General features: G+C 39.0%; 1 long non-coding RNA gene across 2 annotated transcripts; it reads left to right on the top strand.

Moving 5' to 3' along the window:
- Window positions 1-6,601: 6,601 nt before the first annotated feature.
- On the top strand, window positions 6,602-13,091 carry LOC116183164 (uncharacterized). 2 transcript variants are annotated; one of them, XR_014952171.1, is made up of 4 exons: window positions 6,602-8,323; window positions 10,964-11,144; window positions 11,563-11,706; window positions 12,940-13,091. It is a non-coding gene; the product is annotated as an uncharacterized LOC116183164 (long non-coding RNA). The 2 variants fall into 2 exon arrangements; XR_014952170.1 differs by having other exon boundaries at window positions 6,603-8,323; window positions 11,563-13,091.
- The last annotated feature ends 273 nt before the right edge of the window (window positions 13,092-13,364 follow it).

Here is a 13,364-nt window from a genome sequence, read left to right as displayed (position 1 = left end):
GCACATAGGTTTGGCCACACAATTCCTTCACCATCACTGGTCCTGCAGCAGACAGACAGTGCAAATCTGTGCATTTTTCTTTAGGGGAAAAAAAAAAAATCTTCAAAAGGTTCAAAACCACCTCTTTTTCATGGCCAGTTTTCTGAAATTCACACATTGAAAAATGAACCCTCAGGCCAAACTTTTGGCACCAAGCATCAGCCCAAAGCAAATTTTTAGTGGCAGAGTTAAGAAGGAAGAAAGCATGCTCTGAAAGCAGTGATGAAAGACATGCTCCTTAAGGCCCTGTGTGGTTTTCTAATGTAAAAACAAACAAACAAAAAAACCTCCCAGCAACCCACACTGACCATAGGCTTGGCACATTTTGAAGTATCTATGAGCTGTTTTTAATATGCAGTTTACCTTGGAGGAAGCAGTTGTAAAAAAGAAACTGAGTCACGTCCTCACATGTTAGAAGAAGCAGCTGGGAGGCAAAATTCCTCTGGAGATGCCTTGACACCAAGGCATTGCCCTGGCCACAAAGAGAAGACATGAGGCTGGTTCAGAAATTTGCAGTGGTGTTAAGGATGAGAGAAAGGTAAATTTAACTTCTAAAGGCTCTCACTCCTCCTACAAGTTCAGTGTATCACACACAAGCCAAGCACCCTGTGTGCACAAACTAAGGGCTGCACTAAGATCGATAAGGCAAGAAACTTCCCGCACACCCATCCAAAGCTAGAATTAGTAGCACTTTCAGGGGACTTATGACAGAAAATGTGATGTATTCCTCTATACAGTGACTGGGATGAGTCAGCCCCTCTCTTGGCAGCTTATTGTAGTTGCCTCCTACTACAAATGGGAAGACACACTTTAGCTTCAACTTTACTTGTGTTTTACACAAACAGAGCATTTCACTTTATTACTGGAAATAACTGGTATGAAAATAGAGTCACCTAAGCAAGTTAATTAAATGAACGCTTGACATTAAGGGAAAGGAGCAATGTGTTCCCTGCATCTGCAAACTCTTGGTGTCTGCCATCACACATCCTGTGTACATCATCTCCTCTGAGGAAGACTGGGAGATGTATGGATGGGAACTTCTGTAAGTATTTCAGAAGATGTATTAAAAAAGGATTTTGTTATTCTTTCCCTAAATTAACAGAAAATTTACCCAGCTGAGAAAACAGGTTGATTGATGGGATTATCCAAATCTGAAATTACAGTGATTTTCCCCTTTTGGACATTTTTGCTGGTCTGAGTGCTTAAAATCCAAACTGTCTGTCAAGCTGGTATGCAAGTCTGTGGAAAGGATCTATAAAACCCATTACTTCTGGGTCCTAGGGAACAGCTCTTATTTGCTCAATAATATATACTTTTCAAAATCCTTTTTTTTTAATGTAAGTATCCACACAGAAACATTATGCGTCCATTATTTCTTTCTAAAAAAACATTTACTTACAAAGGGTTGGATCTCACTTTATGCAAGTATAAGAGCTAGACTTTGATGACTGATCCCTTCCAACTTAGGATATTCTGTGATTTTATAGAAAAAAATCTAGTGCTAATTAGCATCTTCTGAGTATTTTCTTTTGAACAGTGTCTCTTAGACATGGATGTTCTCAAAACTGCAAATGTCCTGAAAAAAATGTCAGTTCTTCATCAGTAGTTACCACTGTGAGATAATTTTTTTCCTAATCAAATCTACAATTGGAATTCAATTTAAATGGAACTTGCCCTGTTTAAGAGGGGTAAGTTGTACTGAAAATATGTGGTCAGGGTTTGTCAGTGCAACTACCTGGTTTATGCTTGATTCTCAATTCCACTGTTTACAAGTTCTAGTTCCCACGTTTTCAGGCTACCGTGTATTATGTCCAGTTTTACAGTCTTGGTAGAGCACTGTTGTTTTATAGCTGGCAACATGGGCTTGTAGGTTTCACTGACTTGTTCAAATATTATGGTACAGCATAGATGGTGCTTGTGAACACCTAGCCAGTAAGGGACAGAAAGTTATGACCCAATTTCCCAGTAAGCCTGCAAGGATGATTCTTCTTGAAAAATTCAGTAGTTCAAGCCCAGTCTAACAAAAACAAAAACAAAACAAAAAAACAAAACAAAACAAAACAAAAGCACTCTTGTGTCAACTGGGGGGTTGTTTGTTTTACACATCAATAAAAAAAATCAATACATCAAGATACTATTAATTTACATTAATAGAAAGTGGGGGGAAAAAATCAAGAACTTCTTAGTAAAAGGTACCATTATTCTACCTTACTACATGGCAAAGGGAGACATTGAGAAGTTCACTATATTGCTGGGAACATTTCACTCCTAACAAAAAAGGGTTAACTAATTTGATTTGGGTTACAGAAGCCAAATGGCAGTCATAACAAAACCCAGAGAACAACAAAAATAAAAAACCCCTACAATCTCCCATTTTTCTCTACTCTCTGGCTATATTGTGAAAGCACTTGGTCACACCAAGCGACCCCAACAGTGCAAGGTTCTATCTGGACACATCAAGAATGTTCATCTTTGCTGGCAGTCAGAAAGACAAGAAATAGCTGATGGATGAGAAAATAGAGAAGCCAAAGTACGAAGCAGTGAGATAGCATTACTATTTATAAAATGGATGTGCCTAACAAGAACAACAACAAAAAAAAAACAAACAGCTATATCAGGTCGAAGGAAAGAGCCACCTTTTTCAGGATTCTGTCTCTGACAGCAGCTGAAAAGAACATAGGAAACTCTTTTGGTATGTGCCCCCTCGAAATCTCCCACCATTCACCATTTGCAGGTCACAGTCTGCCTGAGGCAGATGTGGTTGCCAGGTGTTTAGCAACCCTTAACGCATTTCTCTTCTATGAACCTGTTCCACCAACCCTTGAACACATGTAAGACCCCGGCACTCTGTTCCACCTCCTAGCCACGTGGAATTGAATTGAAGATCCTGCTTTTGTGTGCTTTGAGCCTGGTCCCTGCCAACTTCAGCTGTTGGTGGTTTGTTCCTTGTATCAGGGTAAGCACTAAAGAATCAATTCCCAACCTCACACATTTCTGATTTTTTGTTCTTCATAGTAGAATGAACACCAAAGAATCAATATGCCATGTCCCCTACCCTCACCTTTACTTAGCAGCAGTGATAGCAAACTGATATTTTCTGGCAGTGGATCAATAGGTAGTTAAAACACTCGGAAAGAGATTTTCTGAGAAAGGATTTAGAAACCCATTCTAGAGACAAGGTTCTGCTAGTAATACCAAGTTTGTATGAGAAGCAGTGCAGGGACCTGCATGGAGGGAGCAGCCAAACTTCTTTGCCCATCATAGACTTACTGTAATCCACGCAGTGTGTCCCCTCTTGCATTCCTTGTTAGCAATGAGAAAATGTGGTAGAGAACTTTCTACATGCCCCTCTGTCCCTTTTCTGGCTGCCTGGCAGCCCCACACTCACCATGGGAGCTTTTCAGCACCAGCCCTACACTCTGACTCCTTCTATTAAAAAAAAAAAATCCATAAAATGGTAGAACATGTAGGTTTATAATGATCTGTGGAAGCCAAGTTAAAAAATGTGATTTAAATACCTCACTTTAAAACAAAAAAGAGTATTTGCCAAGACCAAGGGTTTTCTTTCATCTTAAGTCAAGATTTTAATTTATCTATCTGTTCCTGCTCTCATGAAAGTCACTAATAAAATTCTCACTACTGGGCCAAATCAGACATTAATTGAGACAAGAGCAATGATTTCTCCTTAATCATCTAGTCAGCAATTAAAAAGGAACCCACCAACCAGTCAGTAAGTGCCAAAGAAATGTGAAAATTCTGTTAGTGGATGTGCCAGCTTTACAGAAATTTCTGCACCCCCCTCCTCCCCAATCTCTGACAGAATAAATAGCAATTAATTTTGCAGTAATTCTTTCTGGATGTGATTATTGTCCATAGTAATGAAACTCCCCTTGTTTTTAAAAGCTTATGGGGCATATAATTCTTAGCTGATTCACAATGTAGAAATGGAGTTCAAGACTAAAACTTTCAAAGATAAGTTCATGGGGAAGAAATAAGTAGTAATTCAATAGTATTCTGTTTACATCAGTGTTATATCTGTTCCTAAAAAGTCTGGATTTTAGCACACAGACTTGAAGGATTCGCTACTGAGCTCAGCTATTACCTCTCCTTGCAAAGATTTCTCTTTCAGAGTTATTTTCAGATGCCCTTGAAAATAAAAAATGGCCAAATGCTTAAATTGGATACTAAGAAACACTTTGGAATCCTTTCTGTGCCCAAAAGGCTGAGATATATGATGTGTCAGATTCTACTATTAGAAGTTTCACAAAAATACAGGAGATAAGTAAGGGTGCTTCTTACCTCTGAGATCCCTCAAGCTTCATTTTACTATCTCTACAAACAGCCTCCCAAAGCTATATTTCAGAATAGAGGAGAAAAAGCATATTTCTCTCTTACTTTAATGTACTATGCAGACAGATTAATCTCTTTCCCTGTCTCTCACTTCATAAATTAATTTGCAAGATGTAGCTAAATCAGCTTTTCCAGTGACAGTATCACAAAATGAAAATATGAAAAACTGGCAAAATGCTAGAGAAAGGACCTTTATACTTCACTGTCTTGAAGATGTCAGTGCAGCACTGCATCTTCCCGAAACAAAGTGTGTGCATCACTTCAGGCACATGTGTAGCTCAAACACTCTTGCTCCACCTGAAAAGTCTAAATTAGTTCTCAAGTAGTGTAAGACAACTGCATTTAGATCCATGAGAGGAAACTGCCTCAGAACTGTGTATGAGAAAGGCATGTCTCTTGTTTGGAGTCTCACACTTTTACTTCAAGAGGCCCTTCTGCACACATAGCTCTTATTTGTGCAGTACTGTGGGAAGATGATATCCCTGCTTTATTATGTTTTATTTTATTGCACTTTTTCAGATGCCAATTCTTCCTCAGTTGTTGATACAAATTTCCATTACAGTTTTCCACACATAATAATTGTTTTTGCCCTATATTGGTAATGATGCCAACCAGCACAGACGCTGCCTTGTTTTTGCATGCAGTGTGCCTGAAGACTATAGAAGCAGCAGAGACATCCTCATGATGAAAAATGTCTTCATCAAAGCTGTATATTTATCCACCTCTGCTTAATTAATACCTTAGCTTTTGAAAATCTAAGGAAGCTAGAATTTGCCCGTCTTTTTACAGTAGCTATATATAATTCACACAGACTGTGACTTTCATAACTTGCATGTGACATTTTATTGAAATAATAGAATTCTGCTTCAGCAAATAACAGCCAGACTAAGAAAAAAATAAATGTACATCAAAACAGCATCTCTCTATATAAATATGAGTTTAATACAAGAGGATACTAACAATTTTGATTAATCAAAACTTCTGTCATACTAGGCATACAGTAAAGAGAAGTTCTTACCATTAGAAATATGGAAGCAGTGTGTGTTAGGTCATTAAAAAGAAAAAGGCACCCACAAATACCAACTATATATTGTGCTTTGGTGGCTTTTAACACACAGAATGTAGTTATTGACAGATAAGGTACTAGCAATTTCTAAGCATTCAAGGAAGGCTCTTGTATGCATAATTTCAAATATTTGTAAGAGCAGAATATTTGTACCCATGAAATAAAACCAACTGTAAGCAATCAATAGCAGTTATGTGATGTCCTCAGATATTCTCATAGGAGATATCCTTTCAGCACTTACATAAAGGTGACAAATGCCTCTCATTTATATTAATAAAAATTAAGCAATTCACCCTTGTTAAACACAGAATCAGCTTTTGGATCCATGAGTAGAGGCAAATGGTAGAGACAGACACAGAAATGGACAGTTTGGGAATTTCTGCATTAAATACTTTATCTAGTTTCATTTCTTCCAGGTTTAACAGCAAAATGGATGCAACACACCCAAACTATCTGTTCCTTAATATGTACCTGGAATTGCTACCAAAACACTGGTATTTTGTTTATTAGTATTTGCGTTGCATTTCGAAATTCATGACTTGGGGCCCCTAAAATGCACAGAGTTGTGTGAAAATAATGAACATAGCTTAAAATGATTGCTGTGGAGATTTAAGCCTTTGATTTCCAACAGTGAGCATTGAGGAGTCAAGGACTTGCTTTTCTCTTTCCTCCAGAATGAGAGGGGCCAGTCATTTTCCATGCAATCCCAAATCCCTCCCATTTCATAATAAGAAGCACATGTCACTTGGGGAAGGTCTGATGGGGAGCTGACAGCCTGGTAGCCCCTCACAGCAAACCTGCCCTAGAAGGCTGAAACATGGTGAAACCAGAGGTGCTGGCAGCACCAGTCCAGATGTGCAACAGCAAAAACAAGAAGAGATCTGGACTCAAACCTAACAATGACCAGAGCACTCTTTTTTGATTTAGTTTTCAAAGTACTGAACATTGCTCCATTTGGCAATGCTACAACGCAATGTAAATCAAATCTAACAGAACTTCTGAAATACTGCACAAGCTGTTCTGTTCAGGGGAGGGACAAAAAACTCTGGCAACTTCTCTTCTGTCACAGATTTCTTTCAAAGCTTTTAAGTTAGTTTAAACACTGATGAGAACATTTTCCATTGCATTATTATTTATGTTCTCACAGTAACAGATATGATACTGCTCTTTTTTGTGGGGGGGGGGGGGGAGGGGGCTTTTTCCTTTTTGCTATTTCATAGAAGTGTGATTTGAGAGGGTGAAAAAAAACTAATTAGAAACCATTGGTCCCTTATAAGAAAAAAAATATGCACATTACTAGGTGCTGTTGACTCTGACAGCAGTACATGCTGTCTGCGTGCTTTATGCTTCAACTGAGAGATGCTTGCTGACCTAGGATCTTGTCAGGACTTACGTTTACAGAGTATTTAAAGATAATGACTGTATGTGACCCTTGAACTAAATGTTCTGGTTTTAAAATGTGAAAGAAAAACAAGGAAAAGCAATGTGTTACCATAAATGAATTTGAAAGAACTGGGAAACTATTTACTTATCCAGCCAACATTCATGTGCCTGATTAATCTTCAGGAGTCTGACGGGCTAAACACAAGTTTCTACGTTTGCAGGACTAGAGCTGGGCTGTCAAGTGCACAGGTAACATATGGCATTGCTGCAGGGGTACAAACCACCTGCCTGCATGGAAAATCACATGATGGAAAGAAAAAGGGTGGGGCAGATTCTTGGCTGCAAGGCAAATTCTGCACAAGTTCAGTCACATATGGCAGGCAGTTTATAGCCCAAAAGCTACCCACAGCCTGGTGAGATAGTTCACCTTGCTTGTACCTTGCTCAAGTGACCTTTATCCTAGGAAAATACAGAGAGAGCTTTGCCAACTGGAAGAATTATCTTGCTCACAGCAGCAGTCAGACCCTGCTGTCAGCCTCCTAGGGGCTGTGCTCCCTCACCCATGCTGTAAGGGCAGCACACCTCTGAAAAGACACTCCAAGAGCTACAAAGCTACAAAAGGCAATATGTGGCTTGCAATCTCTCCTATAATGATTCAACTCTGCTTTCCTCACACTCCTCACTGCCCCCTACTAAAGCAAGTCGCCAGCTCACCACACCGACAGCCCTGCCTCCAGCAGCAATGCTGGAGGGAACGCCTCAGTGCACATGCTGCAGAATTCCAGCTTTCTGGCAAGCCCTTCATTTGCAGCAGAAGGTCCAGTCATATGACAGGAAAGGGTTCCCAGTATTTGGCTTTCTCCAGACAGCAGAAGAACTTCTAAGCAGCCGCCGCAGGAAGAAAAATTGGAAACATCTGATCTTGCGACACTGAAGCATCTGAGCGGTGTGGAGGAGCACAGAGCTCCAGGGCGAGAGGGTTCCTGCTGAGCTGGACTGGGGGTGCACAGACCTGCTGCCCGGGCAGCAATGCAGCACTGCATTTTCCTTGTATGACTGCACTTGTTCGTGTACTTGTGCTCCTGATGTTGTCTAGGCAGCCTACTGGGAGGAGTCATTGCCCAGCAGGAAACAAACAGATTGTGGTATCTGTGCCCATCTGGGTGCTGCCTAGAGTTTCCTTAATGCTTTCTGTATCATCCTCTGGGGTTTTTTGCCGTTTCTCTAAAAATACAAAATGACATCCTATTGCACCACCACATCCTGCTCTGCCTTTGCCCTGGGCAGCACTGCCTCTGCTCAGGGGGAAGCTGGCAGCAGAGCTGTTCGGGGTTTCTGTGGTCTGCAGCAGCCTCAGTTATGTACCCAGACCCCTCTGTGCTATGCTGTGCATGGAGAACAAAAAGAGTCCAAACTGAAAACAGCAAGACCAAAAAGGATATAATCATGCTGGCAAACTTTCATGGACTTCTAATAGGCCTTAAGGTATGTTCTGCTATATATAAATGTTAAGACATCATAATTCAGCTTTTTAGCCTAACCAGCCGTGGAAAGATGAACAAAAGTGAATCAAAGGGAGTGATCAGAATTAAGACCACGCTAATTTCTCAGTTGTGTTGTTCAGAAAGAAACACAAAAGTGCAGGGCCTGATTGGTTCATGTGATCTCATGATAAAGAAATTAGACTAAGAGTTGGCTTTAGACACAGTGACATTAAATGCATTTGCTTGTAATATTTGTATTGATGTTGCAAAGACTAAAAGAGCAGGTTCCCTCTGATACTAAATTGACAGTCTTTTCTGTGGATCCAGCCTGCATTTGAATGTGATTTTCTGACTTTTGGTAACCTTTATGCCTAACAGGTTATTTATTGGCACTTCATAATCCTATGTCAGGCATTAGAGGTCTCATATTAATGTACAGAATCATACCAGATATGCATTTCTTTGATGAAGTACCTGTATTATTCTTTCTGTCGCTTCTTGTATTTCATACAAAGATTTTTCACCATTCCTCAGACAGCCCTGAATTCCATTGGACCATCACCTAGAGCAGGTTAGGGAACAACACACATCACAAAAAACACAGCTAGAAGGAGGAAAGAGCCTGTGTATTAACGTTTGTACCACAAAAATATAAAAATTTTAGCTTAAAATATTCCACTAATTCTCCAACAAACTACCCACTCTCTCATTGTTTCTGTTTCTTGCAAAGCAAATGCAAACTGTTAAATCAGGCGCCTTCCATCACATAGTCCCCAAAACAAAAAGCCATGGCCACACTAAACACTGAGCCCACACAGCATAGGGCAGAGGCGGGCGTGGAGGAAGTGCTGGTGCTTCCATCAGTGACTCCAGCCTCTGAAACCATATTTTTATTCTGGATCTGGGTGGAGGTTGCTGCTGTGCTTATTTACAGGAGGGGACTTAATTGTCTTTAAATTACATGAAATTAAAGATGGCAGTTATACTCTTCACCTTCAATGAGGTTTTAATTAGATCCATCCCACCAGCCAGCCCATCTGTGCATATCCATTTCGGCATATTACTAACGTGTTTAATGGAAATAAACAAAGCCATGTGTTTTATGTTAAAACAAAGAACACGACATCTTGGTCACATAGCAATTAATAATTTCAGTGGAATTTTATTTCAGCCCAGTATTATGTTATGGGTCATGCACAAAATCACATGATACTCATTTCTTATGTGTCCAAGACATGTCCAGTACATCAGACGCCCTAGTATTAATTTAACCAGTAATTTATTCAGATACTATTTAAAAAAATGTTTTGGGATGCTTCTGGTAGTGAAAGTACTAAGAGTCTTTTTCACATCTTTCACTTGTATTCATCTGAAGCAATTTATTGCTACTATCATATAACATACCCCCTATATTTATATATATATATAAAAGTTGCACAACTTACAGTAAATTATTACATGTCTAAAAGTCATCTGTATCTCAAAGATTTGTTACTGAGCACAAAAAAGAATATGAGACATTTTGTTAAAAGTCTAAATATACTCAGCTGACTTAGCAAACATGTGACTAACACACCACTGCTCAGAAATTTCTTGTAAAGTATAAGGTAGGAAGCCAAAAAGGAAGCATAATGCAATAAGTTCTTTAAAGTTATAATGGAACATACAAGAAAGAGAGCACAATGCAGTATGACTTACTCTTTAACTAGTCTAACCAGAAAAAAATAATTACAGTCAGCTCTCCATTTATACTGAGTGGATTATCAAATTTGGAAATAAATTAGGCTAAGGATGCACAACAGCTGCCTTGTCTCCAAACAGGCCAATTAAAGCTGGCAGGGCTTTTTAACTGAGGCACAGCACCATCCAGGCTTGTCACTCTGCTTCCAGCCCTGAGCTGGTGCTGGGCAGTTAGGGGAAGAGCACTTGGGCAGAGCTGGGAGCGTGGCACTGACACCTTCAGTCCTGCAGACCACACAGTCCCAGTCACACCACGGTCCTTCCTGTCCTGTCACATGGCCAGACCTGACTGGCTGGTTACCAAGGGATGTTCCTGGCCATCCTCAAACAGGAACAAGACTGTCCTGTGTAAAACCCCAGTTTCAGGTTTGAAGACGCACCAGTTTCTGTGGAACTACAGTAATAATGGAAGATTTTATGTCATTTTGCCAAGAGATTTGTTTAGAAGACAAATCTTGAAATTCCAGTTGAATTCAAACTTTCTTCTTTCTTTTGAAATTGATTATTCTCCCAATTATGAGATTTTTTTGGCTTTTGCTGGAAGGAAGTATCATCTTTTCTTAGAAGCAGGACAATTAGTTTACATAATAAATTACTTCATACTCAATGCTGAATTATTTATTGATTTTACTTGATACTATGATCTCTTGCTAGTTTTATAAGCAGTATGGATCAGAATAATTGTAGCCATTCTGAGTTTTTTCCCCTAAAGTTTTCACATTCTAGGAGCTATTTTTCTTAACACAATCGAGTCATCTGTAGGTTATGGAATACACACATACAAATGAATTGGGCTGCTCCCTGGAAGTGATCTCCAGCTCAGTTCACACTTCCGTGGCAGGTCTTTTGAGCAGTCAGGATTGTGAGTACTGTATCTCCTGTTTCCCTGTTCTCTTCCCAGATGTTCAGTGCTCCTAGAATGGCTGTAAGAGTGCTTTCCATTAGCATGGCTCTTTGTAGTAGGTGAGTATATTGCATTCAGTACCTGGATATAGAACACGGAAACTCAGAAAACCCATAAACTGTGTTTTCTTGGAGCAAAGAATGAGACAACTCTACCCAAAGGACTGGCCATGAACAAGGTATCTAACTTCTTTTTCTAATACTGCTAATGTTGTATAAATCTGTTGTTGAAATGTTTGGTAGTTTTACTGTGGGTTATTTTAATTGTTTTAGAAACATTATTTGGAGTTACCAAAACTGAAGAATAATTCTTGAGACCAAATAAAGTCAAGTGATTGGGAAATTAATTTCAATTACTAATAGGCAAATTCAAAACCACCTGGACTGAATTGGTAAAGCTCAATAAAAACATTTTGTTCACTATAAATAAGCAATCTGCCAAGTTTATAGCTGTGTAGGAAATGATGCAACAAAGAATGACAACTAGTAAAAAGCATCACCTTTCAGTAAGTTAATGAAGTGCTTTTTGTTTTATTTAAATAAAACTAGTAGAACCTGTTGTGGAAATAACTATCCTGAACTTTATAATGACAACAGGCTTCCACTCTTGAACCTCAGACTAAACAAAGACATCAAAAGGAAGAAGACAAAACCTTCCAGGTTATTGCACTGATATGAAATAAAACCACAAACAAACCACCTTGATGCTTTCCTGGTGAAGGAAATACTTTAACTTAATGGGTAAGAGCTGTTGCTGAACTATTTCAAGACAAGAGGGGGAAAGAAAGGCAAGAGTTGTCACTAAAACTAAGTATTTGGTAAATACTAAAAAATGCCCTGAAGCTACTTTAACAGATACAGAAAATCTGATGAAGCATGGTTTTCTTGTTCTACATTAATTTCAAGTAATGCTTTCAAAGTCTCTGATGAAAGAAAAATAAGACTTAATACAGACTGACAAAATTGGCTCAGATGTGATCATGGATTCTTAAGCCTAATGCCTAATTGGTGCCCTATTTCATATTCCGTAGGAAAAAAAAAATCTCTGACCTCTTTTCACCATTCTAAAATTCTTTGGAAACATTATTATGATAAATCTGTATCTATTTTTATTTTCTCCTTATGTAAATACATACTGTCATCCATGGTATTTTTGGTATTAGCTAGAGATCTTTATTATGGTTCAGTGTCTTTCAGGCAGGAAAAGGAACTGAATGTGAGACCTCTGTTCTTACTCAAAGGCCTGGAACAGAGAGTCCAGCTTCAGGACTGGTGGGGCAGTCCCACTGTTATGGCTTGGCACATTGGGTTAAAGGTCCCATCACAAGCTTCAGAAGCAATACCAATCAATGTCAGACACACAGAAATACCTTAGCCAAAATTACAGGGTTCAGTGGTTTTTCTCATTCATAATTAAAGCAAACAATCATCCAGCCAATCTGCAAAAAGTCTTTTAATCAGAAAAAATACCCCTCAATCTTTATTAGCAATCACCTTGTCATATGAAATGTTTGCTATTACTTAAGAATGCCAGAAGTGGAAAAATCCACTGGGACTTAGATGCAAGAAGCTGGCTGATATTAATGTTTGGAGCTCTCTTGCAACACGAGCTGCATTTTTTAGAATTATTTTTCTTCTTTTAAAAGAAGGCAGCAATACGAGTTATCTGAAAATTGTGACATATATTCAAAGATGGTAGCATCTTACAGCCAGTATGGTTGTTTGCATATTCTGTTTCATTGGCAGGATTCTTCCTAAAATCTTCAGAAGTAGGTTTTGGGGTTTGTTGTTTTGTTTGGGTTATTTGTTTGGGGGTCTTTTTGTTGGTTTCTTCTGGGTTTTTTATTGTGTGTTTTTTTGTTTGCGGGTTTTTTTTGTGGTTTGTTTTTTTTTGTGTGTGTGTGTTTTTTGTTTGTTTTTTTTTTTTTTCCTTAAATGAGATTCTGGATTTGAGTATCTCCATTTTATCTAAAGGCACACTGGAGCAACAAAAGCTACTGCTCACAAGAATGGAGCAACTTCCCTACAAGATCTATAACCAAGGACTTTTGGAGAAGCTAAGGCATCTAAAAGCAATGGACACCCTTCAAAAGCATGTACATAATCAAATACAGATCAAGCTGTGCTTATTTTGCAAGTATTAATTTTGTTCAACTAAGCATCCAAATTAACGTCCAAATGCTGGAGTTATCCAACACAATTAAGACAGCATCAAGACTTATAAAAACATAGCTCAGCACATCTTCATGTGACTAACAACTCAAAATGCGTCCCTTCTAACCCCCCAAGTGTTACGGGGTTATGGTGTTAGGAGCCATGGCTGTGCGGGGATTTGCCTGTCTGGAGCACAAGGTCTGTTTCACTTGCAGAGTTGTCCACGGACAAGAACAAACGAGGGA

The sequence above is a fragment of the Lonchura striata genome, chromosome 1A (genome assembly GCF_050655825.1).
Source record: "Lonchura striata isolate lonStrDom1 chromosome 1A, ASM5065582v1, whole genome shotgun sequence".
Taxonomy (NCBI): Eukaryota; Metazoa; Chordata; class Aves; order Passeriformes; family Estrildidae; genus Lonchura; species Lonchura striata.
Note: the sequence above shows the minus strand (reverse complement) of the source record. Positions and strands in the feature narration are given on the sequence as shown.